Below are 12,079 nucleotides of genomic sequence, written 5' to 3' on the forward strand. Positions count from 1 at the left end.
TAAGTTTGATACAGTGCCCAAAAATTCTTAGGGCGGCTTTTTGGGGGCAGTAGTTCGCTATAGTGTTCTGCTTGCGTGCTACAATACAACATGTCTCGCGCCCATCTAGTTCTGGTTGGGAGCGGTCCTCTCATCCAGCAGTGTGCCACGACTCTCTTAGCCATTAGCATCCCCATATCCCTAAGCCTGCGAAGTGCGACCGGGAGCCGCCTGGAGTTGCCAATGAGTGCTAAGCTCGGTTCCGGGAACATGTCTACCTTCAGTATTTTGCTCATATCCGAGAAAACATTGCACTAGAACGACTGGATGCTCTGGCAGGTCCATGCCAAGTGCATGAAGTCAGCGTCAGCAGCATGACAGCGTTCGCAGTCTGTCGATGGCCGCAGACCATATCTGTGGAGTCTCTCAGGGGTGTAATACACCCTCTGCAGGAACTTGAAGTGGATCAATCTGTGCCTGCCATTAAGCGATATCCGCTTAGTGCTTTCGCAGCAGTACCGCCACGTCGCGTCATCTAACGTGGTCTCCAAGTCTCTTTGCCAGGCCAGTCTTGCTTTCATGAGTTGATGTTCGCCTTGTGATCTAGCCACCCTGTACAGGTTCGTGAGTAGCTTCCGAGGCTCCTTAGTCTTGATGACATATGACAACTCAAGGACCTCAGGGGGTTCTGCCATGTCCGGACCAAGCACCTCCGAGAGAGCACTCTGCGTCCTGTGAAATTGGAAGCGCTGCAGCATGGGCACTTCTCCACTATCGCCGCGCACCTGATCCCAGGTTTTGGGCACACCATTCAGAAAGAGGTCGCCTGCTCGATGGAGACCAAGTTTCGCCAGTTCTCTGGTGACACCTTTTTCTACCATAGGTGGTAGCCAGAGCATCCACCCCAGCGGCATCTCTGGTGAATATAGTAGCGCACCTCCCTGCCGTTGTAGGAGTGAGTGCCAAGCATGGTTGGTGGCAGTAATGGAGTCTAACACTCCTATTCTACGGTCCAGAGGCATGCAAATCGTGGCCGGAAGTAGCTGCGGGTGCACGAAAAGTCGCTCCATACGGACATGCGGAATCATCTTGTCTCCGTGAATCCAAGTGTGCAGGTGCGACGCCTGAGCGATTCTGCAGTAGAGTTCAAGGTCTGGGGTCGCCAGGCCTCCCAGATTGTAGGGCAATGTGAGCGCCGACCACTTGACCCTCGGTTGCTTTCCCGCCCACGCTAAGCTGATCATGAGGCTCGTCAGCCTCTGAAAGAAGGCTTTAGATAGCACAATTGGGAGGGCAATAAAGAGGAACAGGAACCGCGGCAACACCACCATCTTCATGATGGCTATGCGGCCCATCAGAGTGAGAGGTAATTTACTCCAAATCCCTATATCATCTTCCAATTGGCTGACCGCTCTACCATAGTTTTGACTAATGAGCAGGTCCGGGTCGGTGTGTATTTGTATTCTAAGGTACCTAATCGGGTCTTCAGACCACTGGAGTGGGTACTCCGTCTCCACCTGCCTAGTCACCGGCGTGAGGGGAAGCACCACGGATTTTGCCCAGTTGACTTTGAGGCCGGAAAGCGCACCAAAGCGTACCACCTCTCTTAACAGCGGGGGAAGGTTCCTCGCAGGATCGTGCACGTACAGCAGCGTATCATCCGCATACATGGACACCACTATTTTGTAGGTCGGGAACCTTATGCCCTCATGGCCGTGATATTCTCTCATTGCACAGGCCAAAGGCTCTGCCGCTAGAGCATATAGCAAGGGGGATAGAGGGCACCCCTGGCGGGTTCCCCTGCCAATGTAGAGGGGTTCCGAGATCGCATTGCCAACTCGCACTCTGGCCGAGGGTCCTTTATAGAGAGCGCCCACCATCTGCAGGAAGGGCTCCCCAATACCCATCCGGAGTAGTACCTGGAGAAGGAACGGCCATTCAACCGAATCAAACGCCTTTTCCTTGTTATGCAAACCTTGCTCATCAGAGTGGAGATATGCGGCAGTAACTGCTCCTGAAATGTTTTGTAGAAGTCTACGGTCAGGCCATCCATGCCGGGCGCACTACCCGATCGCATTGAGGCCAGAGCATCTCTAATTTCATCAAGTTGTATAGGGTACATGAGGAATTCCCTTTGAGAGTCAGAGAGGAACAGAAGCTGTATGTGCTCCAAGTAGTCTAGAATTTCGTCTGACATTTCCCCGCACTTCGAGGAGTACAATTCCGAGTAATAATCTCTAAAGATTGAAGCTATATCTGCCTCATCGGTGACTCTATGGCCATCTGCGTGCTTCATTTCCACGACCAGTGGTTTCCCTCTCCTACCTTTGAGAATGTTAGCCAGCGCTGAGCCAGGCCTCTCTCCCTCTCCATATGTGCGGGCCACTGCATATTTGCCCAGATGTTTAACTTCCCTGTCTGCTTCGTCATGGAACTCCACCAGGAGGCGTTTGATACCCTCCTCCGTGGCCTCATCCGGGAGATTCCGCTGCTGCTCCTCAAGGGCTTGCAGCTGGTTTTCTAGCTCTGCCAATCTACTTCTTATCGCCTTCAGGACGCTGGAATGTTTAGACATCGCAATGCCTCGTATGTAGACTTTAAACGCCTCCCACACGGTCTGAAAGTCCTCCACCGATCCAATGTTTTTTTCAAAAAATACTTCAATCGACTCTGCAAGTTCTCCGCAGAAAATTGGGTCTAGTAGCGAGTATGGTGGAAAGCGCCATGTAAAAGGGGGGATTTTCCTAACTGGGGCCTCCATTACCAGCAATATGGGGGAGTGGTCTGACAACGTGCGCGGCAATACTTTGCAGTGTTTAATACTGCGGTTGGTCCTCGAGGTGGCGAACCAGTAGTCTATTCTAGTGTGCACTCCGGGATAAGCCGAGTAGTGTGTGTACCCACCCGGACCCGTATTTCTGCTTCTCCACACATCCTCCATGTCTAACACTAGAAGCCGCTATGTCTACTTTGTGTCTTTTTTAGGTAGCCCACCACTTTCCTAAGTTTCCTGAAGTCATTCAACCCCCGGACATTCCAAGTAAGGGCACAAACCATGGCTGCCTGTGCATGTTCCTGTACTCTCGATAAACTAGTCATGTTAGGGTGTAGTGCATAGTGTGAGAGGCGCCAGGCAGACAGAAGTGGACTCGATCAGCATGGTAATCTAGGACGGAGTGTGCATCACGAACACAGATCATTCTATAGTAAGCCCTTCGGGTCCATGGAGGTAAGGGACAAGGTACAGACATCCTGAAACAATAAAACATCCCACTTCTCATAAAATCTCCCCCCCCCCTCCCACTGCAGACCAACCCCAACTCGGCCTAGCATGAAAAAACATTCCCCCCCTGAACTCTCCAAAGAACCCAAGTAGTCCCTCGCGGGACCCATTAGTGCGTACAGTGTTAGGGCAGAGGTCGCCATAAAAAGACTTGATAGCAATTGCATGCTAAATTGTCTTTCAGTATCACTCCTAGCGCCAGCACCACATCAGTGTCTTTCAACGAGAACAAGAGTCATTGAACCAGTGCGCCACATGCAGCAGCCCCCCAAACCTGTGCATCTTCCACCCCCCCCCAGCCTGCACCCGGGCACAGTGCGTGCCAACTTTGTACTAAAAGGAAAACGTAAGCCCACTCTGTGTCTGTTAATGTCAGTCACTAGCATGCATCAGGAAGGAGATAACTTGGACAGATCTCACCATGCCTCGAGGACTCCTCAGCTCTCGTGCGCTCCTTGAGTCCACTCTGCTCCCTATCGCCCATCGCACAGAAGGCTCATCTCGGCAAAGCCCAGCTCCCCGTAGAGTCTCAGGCCGCGCCACGGCCCATCAAATGGCCATGCGACAGCGAAGATGCAGTGATCCTATTCCTGCTCGTCAAGGCCGCTGACGATTTCCTGCACACCAGTCTGGCTTCTGGGGCTGTTCCTTTGCTCCTTAGTCCACGTTTTCAGGGTCTTTTGGAGGTCTTTTGGATCAGTGAAGAAGTGAGAATGCCCCTGCCAGTTGATGCGAAGCTTTGCTGGATACAGCATGGCATAATCCAACCCTAATTCGCGGAGTTGCTGTTTATATGGAGCGAAGTGCCTACGTTCCTCCTGCACCTTCGCTGTGAAGTCCATGTATAGGGAGATGGTTGCTCTCTCTGGCCACACATAGCGCAGCATCTCTGTCTCTGTAGTTAAGAAGTTTTGCAACAATTGGCCTCAGGGGAGCTCGCGGGCGCGGGCCCAGTGAGGGATACGCCCTGTCAACTATGAACATGGGCGAGAAGACGTCCTCTCCTAGTAACGTGGTCAGCAGCTTCTCCACAAACAGCTCCATCTTCCCGGTGTGCGTCGTCTCCAAAACACCTGTGATGCGTATGTTAGAGCGCCGGGAGAGGGCTTCAAAATCCTCTGATTTATCTTGTATCACCTGTAGGAGCTTGCCAATTTGTTTACGATCTTTGTCCAGTTCCATTTGCGCTTCCTCCACTTCAGTTAGGCGCCTTTCAGACATGTCCAGTCTTTCGGCGTGCTTGTACACTCTTTCAGACATCCGGTCCATGCGATACGTGAGGGCATCAATCTTCGTGCCTATCGACGCCATACTGTCCTGTAGGCCCTTTTCCATGGTGACCAACAGCTCCCTGATGCCTGAGTAGATCGAACCCTCCGATCCCCCGTCCCCCTACGCAGGCTCAGGCTCCCGTGTCTCTGGGGCCTTTGCTCGGCGCTGTTCAAAGTTGAGCTTAGATTGTGTCTTGTCTCCTTTGCCCATAGTGCCCCGATAGACCGTGTCGTGAAGTTTTACTCCGTTCGCCGCTCTGAACCAGTACCTGCGCAAACTGCTCGCCGCTTGCTCTCCGCCTGTCCTCTCCGCTGATAGTAGCAGGGTCGCTCTTCCTTCTCAATTACAGGGCCATTTTTATCAGCTATGGGCGTGGTACAGGTGGTCGTTCCCCGCAGTTTAACAAGATTCCCGCTCTGAGCGCCAATGGCATTTCCTTCAGAACACAGGCAGATATAGGGGAGTGTGGGCAGGGGCCAGTGTTCTCCTTGATGAGATCCCCGGGTGTTCAAGGCACCCGCAGGGGGGTCACTCCAGGCATCCAGGGACCGCAGGCATACTCCACCCTGCAGCGTGCTCACCACATGCCCATAAGCCAGGGCCAGCACTTTGATCTCCTCTGCTGCGCAAAATGCTCTGTAGGAGCAGACAGGCCGCTTCATTGTTAGTGCGCCCGGGTGGGGGGGGGGGTCAGCTACCCGCAGCTCCGAGACTCACCAGACCTCTCCAGAAGTATGCTAGCGGCGGTGGGGGTGGTTGCTAACACATGCACCCCGGCCGGTGCCAAGTTCCCTCGTTGCCAGCAACCGGTGTGGCCCTTCAGGCCCTGTTGGTATTTCGGGTGGGGGGCGAGTATGGGCTCCGGCCTGCCATAGACTACCCCACTGCACACTACCGTTACCATCCGCCTTCCCAGACCACCAGTCACCTCTGGGCTCCGCAACACTCTGGTGCCCCATGGGTCAATTGCTCCGCTTCAGCCGCAAGTCACTCGCGCTCACCAGGGAACGTGCACTCTGGCACAGAGGCTCCGCGGCCTATCGCCCCGCCGTACCTGTGCCTTCACCACACTGCTCCCGGCTCTCTGAATCACACTCGGTCACCGTTCGCTAGCGAGCGGAGCATCCGGGCGCTATATTCCGACCTGCAAGAGACCCGGGGCGTTTGCTATTATCCAACGCCCCCGGGTCGCACCCGCGGCTCCAGCCGCACGCAAGGTGACGCACTTCGGGTCTCTCGTCAGGCGAAACTGCGGCTTAGCGGCCCTGGTTGCCGGGGTGGAGGCCCACCCGTATCTTGATCCCGGGCGGTCGGAGAGCCGGACAACGCACATATACTGCTGCCAAGTGTCTCCGGATGTCGTGCCCCAGCTCCGACTATGCTGTTGCTCCGTTTATGAAGGATAGTTGCTGGGTATTTTAGGTGCTGGCGCGGAGCTCTGCACTTAAGCGTCCACCATCAACGCTGGCAAGCTCCGCCCTCACAATGATTGAACTTATTGATTAATTGACACAAGGTTGAAGAAATCGTGTTAGGAGACACAAGGTCAAAGAAATTGTGTTAGTTGAAAAACACATTTTGTATGACATAAGGTTGAAGAAAAGCTGTTAGAAGAAAAAAAATTTGAAAGTAAAATTTTCTGTTAAAAAAAAAAGAGGGGAGTATATTTAGTAATTTTTCATTTCAATTTTTTATTTTTTATTTTAGTTGTTATCTTTAAAAAGTAAAAATGCCTTATTTTTATACTAATGAAAATTCGAGATGCTCAATTATCAAAAGATGTTGCAAACTGTCTTCAATATGTATAATTTTGATTATTTTAGCCGTTATCTTTCCTTTTCGTGTAGATAAAGAGTTGTATAAAGCTAACATGACAAGTAAAGTTGTGGTTAAATCTGAGAAAACTGATAGTAATAGAATTATTGTACATAAACCAGAGGTTCACCAAGATAGATCTTTTGGAGATTTTTCTAGCAATTTCTTCTCAAGACTTTTATCTGAATATGTTAAGGTGATGAATGCAAAAGATTGTTATGTGTGCGTGGAATTACCTACTTCTGTGTCTGAAGGAGTTAAATATAACATGCTTCCTCTTACTTATGGAATAACTTGTAGTGTAATAACAAGTTTGTTTTATAAAACTGGTCTTCTGGAATAATATTATTCCGATTTTGATGAAATTTTTGCAAATTTGAAGATTGTAGATAATTTGAATAAAGTGAGACCTGCTAAACAGATGAGGGAATTTTTCCTAACAACTAATGAACTTACATATGAGTATGCTTACAGAAATAATCTAACATGTAAATTGAGAACAGAAGAGAAAACATTCCTAAACATGGTGGAAGAGAGAAGGGCAATGTATAAGCGTAATGAAATGACGAAACAGACTAAATCAAAGTTTTGGCAGTTTGAAGATGAAAAACTCAATGGTAGAAATGTAAATGTTGCAATTCATATAGATAAACCTGTTAGTGGAAAATTTTGTATAAGAAGAGACAATACTTTGTATGGTAATTATTTTGTAGGTGCAAGTCAATGTGAAGATATTTATCAGAATATAGGGGGATGAGGATTTAAAGAAGGCTAAGAACCAATTTTTCCTGGAATTTATTTTGTTTGTGGGAATAAAGCCTATTACAGCCTCCCCAATCATTGGTACGGGACTTGCTATCTAGGTTTAGTTTTTCCAAAATTTTTCATGTAGATAGAAATGTAGATGGTTCATTTGAAATTAGCAGCCATGTGAACAGATTCAGAAGGGAAAGTTTTTCAGTAATTTTGGGAGAAATATTTGGTGCGTTAATACCTATGGTGGGAATTACCCTGAATGCAGGTAAAATTAGAAAATTGTCCACGATTGTTGACAGATTGTCAACAGACACTGCAAGTGGTTTTCAATTAGTGAATACCGAACTTGTTGCCATGAGAACCATGGTATTGCAGGATCGTCTTGCGTTAGATATCCTGCTGGCAAAAGAGTGAGGAGTTTGCGGAATCTTACATGTTCAACACTGTTGCACATACATACCTGGCAAAAGACAGAATATAGAGACGTATATTAAAAACATTACAGAAATACATTCAGAAATAGAACCCTTAGAAGATGAGAGTTTTTCAGAACGATTAAGCAAAAGATTTGCATCAAACAAACACTGGTTTCAAGAGATTGGAAGTTCAATTATAGGTAAAATAGTTTTCCCTTTAGTAATAATAGTTATAGTGATACTTTTGTTAAAAATTAGTTGCATGTTACACAAGAGAAGAAAATATGTGACAGAAAGAAAGAGAATTTATAAGCTAAGAGATGAAAAGGAAAAGGAAATAGAATTAGAAGAGTTTTGAAAAACTCATTATGAGAGTTGCAGAAAACCAGATGATGAATCCAAAGTTTAGAAGTACTAATCTTAAGAAAGTCCAAAACATGTTTAAGGGTTGAAAATGTATACAATTTTGGGTATTGTTTGGTGATTTCGAAATCACCAGATGAGGGAGTTGATGGAGCAAGCTAATGAACAAAATGTTGTTCAAACTTGCAAAGTTAATCTCTCCTAATCAAGATAAACAGACTAATAAGCTTGTGGTGAAATTATTATTCAACTTAGTTTTAAAGATGCACACATGAAAATACACGCGGGATTAATAAGCTTTTTTGTTGCAAACGCAAAGAAAAATTAATAAACTAACCTTGTCTATTGTCTTTGTCAGTATTAGATGCAGCAGTTTTGATTTAATGACATGTGCTTATTTTATGTGCTTATGTTATGTCTTTTGTGATAAAAGCTCTAAGAGTTCCAGACAATTTGAAAAGGATACGTAAATATGATGCTGCCTTGTGTGCTAAGCTAGGTAACATAATTAACCTTGTTAATTAGCAAAGGGGGAGGGTAACAGGATGGGTCTCAATTCTTTAATTAATTGATGTCTTGTGTTTGTTTAATAATAGTGTCCGAAGTGAGGGCTAAAGTTGGCTCTGAAAAATATGGCTGACAGAGATGCAGGCGTGAAACCTTGTCCAGAGTGGAGCCTTGCATTTACGCAGTAGTGGAGATCTTTGCTGCACAAACATTAACAATTCTTTGCTTGACTAGAATATGTTCACAGAGAGAAGGCTCAAGGACAGGAAGAAAGTGTCTGCCAAGATTAGGAAGTAATGTTCCGATCTCGAGGGAAAAGTTACTCTTTAAGGAAGCCGAATGACGCGGAAGGAAAAGACAATAGGGCTTATGTGAAGCCCGGACTTGGTCAAAATTCAGAAATTACCTAACGTGGACTGACATGCTTCAGCCAATGGGAAGTCTGAATTCCACTGAAAGAATGTAAAATGTAGAAAGTTTAGCTAGAGAGAAAGGTATAAATTATGACACCATGAGTGGAGAAAAAACTCTTACTTTCCGATTCCTGAATGGTGCTCGTTATGCTGATGGACCTTTGGCGCACGTAAGGATAGCTGACTTTATGAATTATTCCTTTCTAGGTAAAGAGAGATTTAGTCAGGGAAAAAGGCACAGGGAAAGGAAACTTTTATTTTTCTAATTCTTCATGATACTGAGCTAACTTTGAAATGTCGGTTCTAATTTCATTTCCATATTAAAATGCAGCTAATTCTTATTTGCTTGTGAAATAAAAATATTTGAAACTCTAAATGTTCTTTCTTATGAATAATAAAGCTAATAAAATTAGATTTTAAATGACAAGCTGGTCTTGTTTATTCATGGTCTAGTTTCCATTAGTTGATCCATCAACCATAGTGGTTTGATTTAAATGAAAAATCGTTTTATATCATGTTAATGAAAAATAAACTGCAGTTGTAAATATAATGTGTATAGAATATAAATCAAATCACATGATTCTGTTGCTCAATAATTGTCTTGTTGGTGTTATGGGCCTGTTTGAGTGGTTTATAAATAATGGTGAGTATTGAGGTGATAAGTAGCGTTTGTCAGACAATTTTTCAATAGGAGCGCTGGATCACTTGCATAGAGAAGTTTTGCCCAGATATGTTCATTGTACTCTTTTTTGGCCAATCTTATGTCCCTTTTGTGCTCCTTTCTTGCCTTTGGAATTAAAAGCAGGATTCCCTGGTGGTGTTTTGGTCCCTGTGATCGTAATTGTCTAAGGTACTTATTTAGTTGTTGTTTTTGTTTCCTCAGTCGTTTGGTATACCAGGCTGCCCCCTTTGAATTTCCTGCATTATGGCCATGGACATGCTTCGAAAAATTGTTGTTTATTACATGGATGAAGGACTCCCAGGCCTTTATACTCAGTGTTTCTAGATTAGAACTTTCCAAGAGGCTGGAATATATACATGTGATGTCCTCAATGTTTTCCTTTTTCCAGCAAAGGCGTTTTAAGTTATAACATTCGGTTAGGGAAGACATCGCCTTTGGTTTCTCTGGAAGTGCGAAACTTCCTAATAAGGTAAACGATTGTGGTTGATAATCTCTTTCCACCCTATCTTTTATTTGAAAGTTCTTAATGTACGGAAAAAGGTCGTAGTCCGTAAACGTGTAGTCGATTGTTCAACATGAATTTTGGGTGACCCTTGTGTATGCTGGTGGCCGATCTGTCGGGCTTTGACCATTAGGTACATGCACTGAGAGATCGTTCAGGCAGGCTGCGCATCTCTTACCGAGGGTGACCTGTCGATTGGAGGCTAATATAGCCTCTGTTGTATCCGTATTCCTGTCATGTTGTAAGTTCATGTTGAAGTCACCTGACAGTATGATGTTGGCATCTGGGTAAGCTAGTTTTAGTTGTTAATGATGTAATTAGTTGTTCGATTCTTAGGCTCTTTTGTTTGAATGCCGGATGAATATAGATGTTGAGTATAAGGAGACTGTGGGACAACGAGACATCTAATTTGACACATAACATCCAAGAGCAATCTAGGTCTAATATTGAAGCGTGCCATGGGATTTCTGTTGAAATAAAGGTGGAGAGGGCTCCTTTTGCTCTTCCATATTTAGTGGCTCTTTTAGCCGGATTCTGAAATTCTTTGTAACCGGTTATTGGAGAGGGGCTTATCTGCCAGGATTCTTGAAAAAGGAGAATGTTGTACAGTGTTATGAAATCCAAGAAGTCGGGATTTTCAAGTTTTGTGAGCAGTCCGTGCACAATCCAAGAACACATATTACAACCTTGGTATATGTATGAAGCTGTTGGGGGGGTTATTCATGCCCTTCCCGTGGGGGTAACTGCCATTCTCAGATGCTGTGAACCCGAGGGCTTGCTGACCTCAATAGAACAAGCTGGTACGTGGAACAGTGGCTACTCGAGGGTAAATATATATAATTAAACACATACTACATTATTAATGAATAATGCATGCCTTTTGAAAAATTGGGGGTAGTGAGAGTGACGGAGTGTATTGTGTCTGTCCTGTTTTTACAATTGACAGTCTCCAATAACGGTGTATGGTATGTCCAATACTGGTGCCTTGGCGAAGTGGTTTGCCCTGAAGAATTTGCCTAAATTTGACGTGGCAAAGAAACATGTTGGCGCTGCAAACGGAATGCATGATAAGCAACCAGTTTTTAATTTGAAAAAATACACTTTGTGAATAATAAAGTGGTTGCTAATATAGTGTCTTTTTCAATTTTAATTACACATGGTTACATCATGAGATGTGACTTGTTCACTTCACTACACAAGGTTATTTTCTTTTGGACACCTATTTTCTTTTTTCTAGACAAAATGACCACCGATGATGATAAAAGTGGGCACAACAGGTGAGTACCAACTAGTGAACCCGTTAGTGGTGCGCACGTGAGGGGTCATTTTGCCATTCACACTTTTCCTTCTTTCTACTTTATTTTGAAACCTTTGGGTTCTTTTCACATTGTGATAAGTTGATGGAAATATTATAAAACGTGGGGACTGTTTTTTGTAAAAACGTTTTAAGTAATGGCGGAAAACATTTGGTGAATACCTCGTAGAAAAGAAAAGAGGAGATTATATGGAATTTACAGTTTGTGGACCCTCGCCTCCATTTAAAAATTGTGTAGCCTGACAAGAGGTGCTTTAAAAACCAGGTCTTGTTGTTTTGATTGACTGTTAAGTGGAGGGTGACCTGTGTTTTTCTTTCCTCTAAAGCTCCTTTTGAAGGTACCACTCGTTCAAAACCTATTGTGTTTGATTTAAGAGACTATAATATTGCACGCCATATAAAAGGTTGAGCTAGATAGACCCTTGGCTCTGCTCTGCCTGTTAATCTTTTGACTTGCCCACCTCTAACGTTAGCAAGTCTGCTCTGTGTCATAGCAACCAGAGGTTTGAGCTCAAGATAATTTAGTGACTTTCAGGGTTCGCCCTGATATGGGTGGTGATTGTTCCTTGAGGTGAGAAGTCAACCACCCTAATAATCAAATATTTTACACATGAACACAGGGCTTAGATATGATTTGTGATGTCGGTACGTGCACCAAACTCCCTTTTGTTGCCAGGGTCACCTAAATGGGGGCCCCTGTGGGGGTTGAATATGGGCAAAATGTAGGGCAAAGCCCTCATGGACAGGGGGCTATTCTGATACGGGTCCAAACGGGC

The sequence above is a fragment of the Lissotriton vulgaris genome, chromosome 7 (genome assembly GCF_964263255.1).
Source record: "Lissotriton vulgaris chromosome 7, aLisVul1.2, whole genome shotgun sequence".
Classification (NCBI taxonomy): Eukaryota; Metazoa; Chordata; class Amphibia; order Caudata; family Salamandridae; genus Lissotriton; species Lissotriton vulgaris.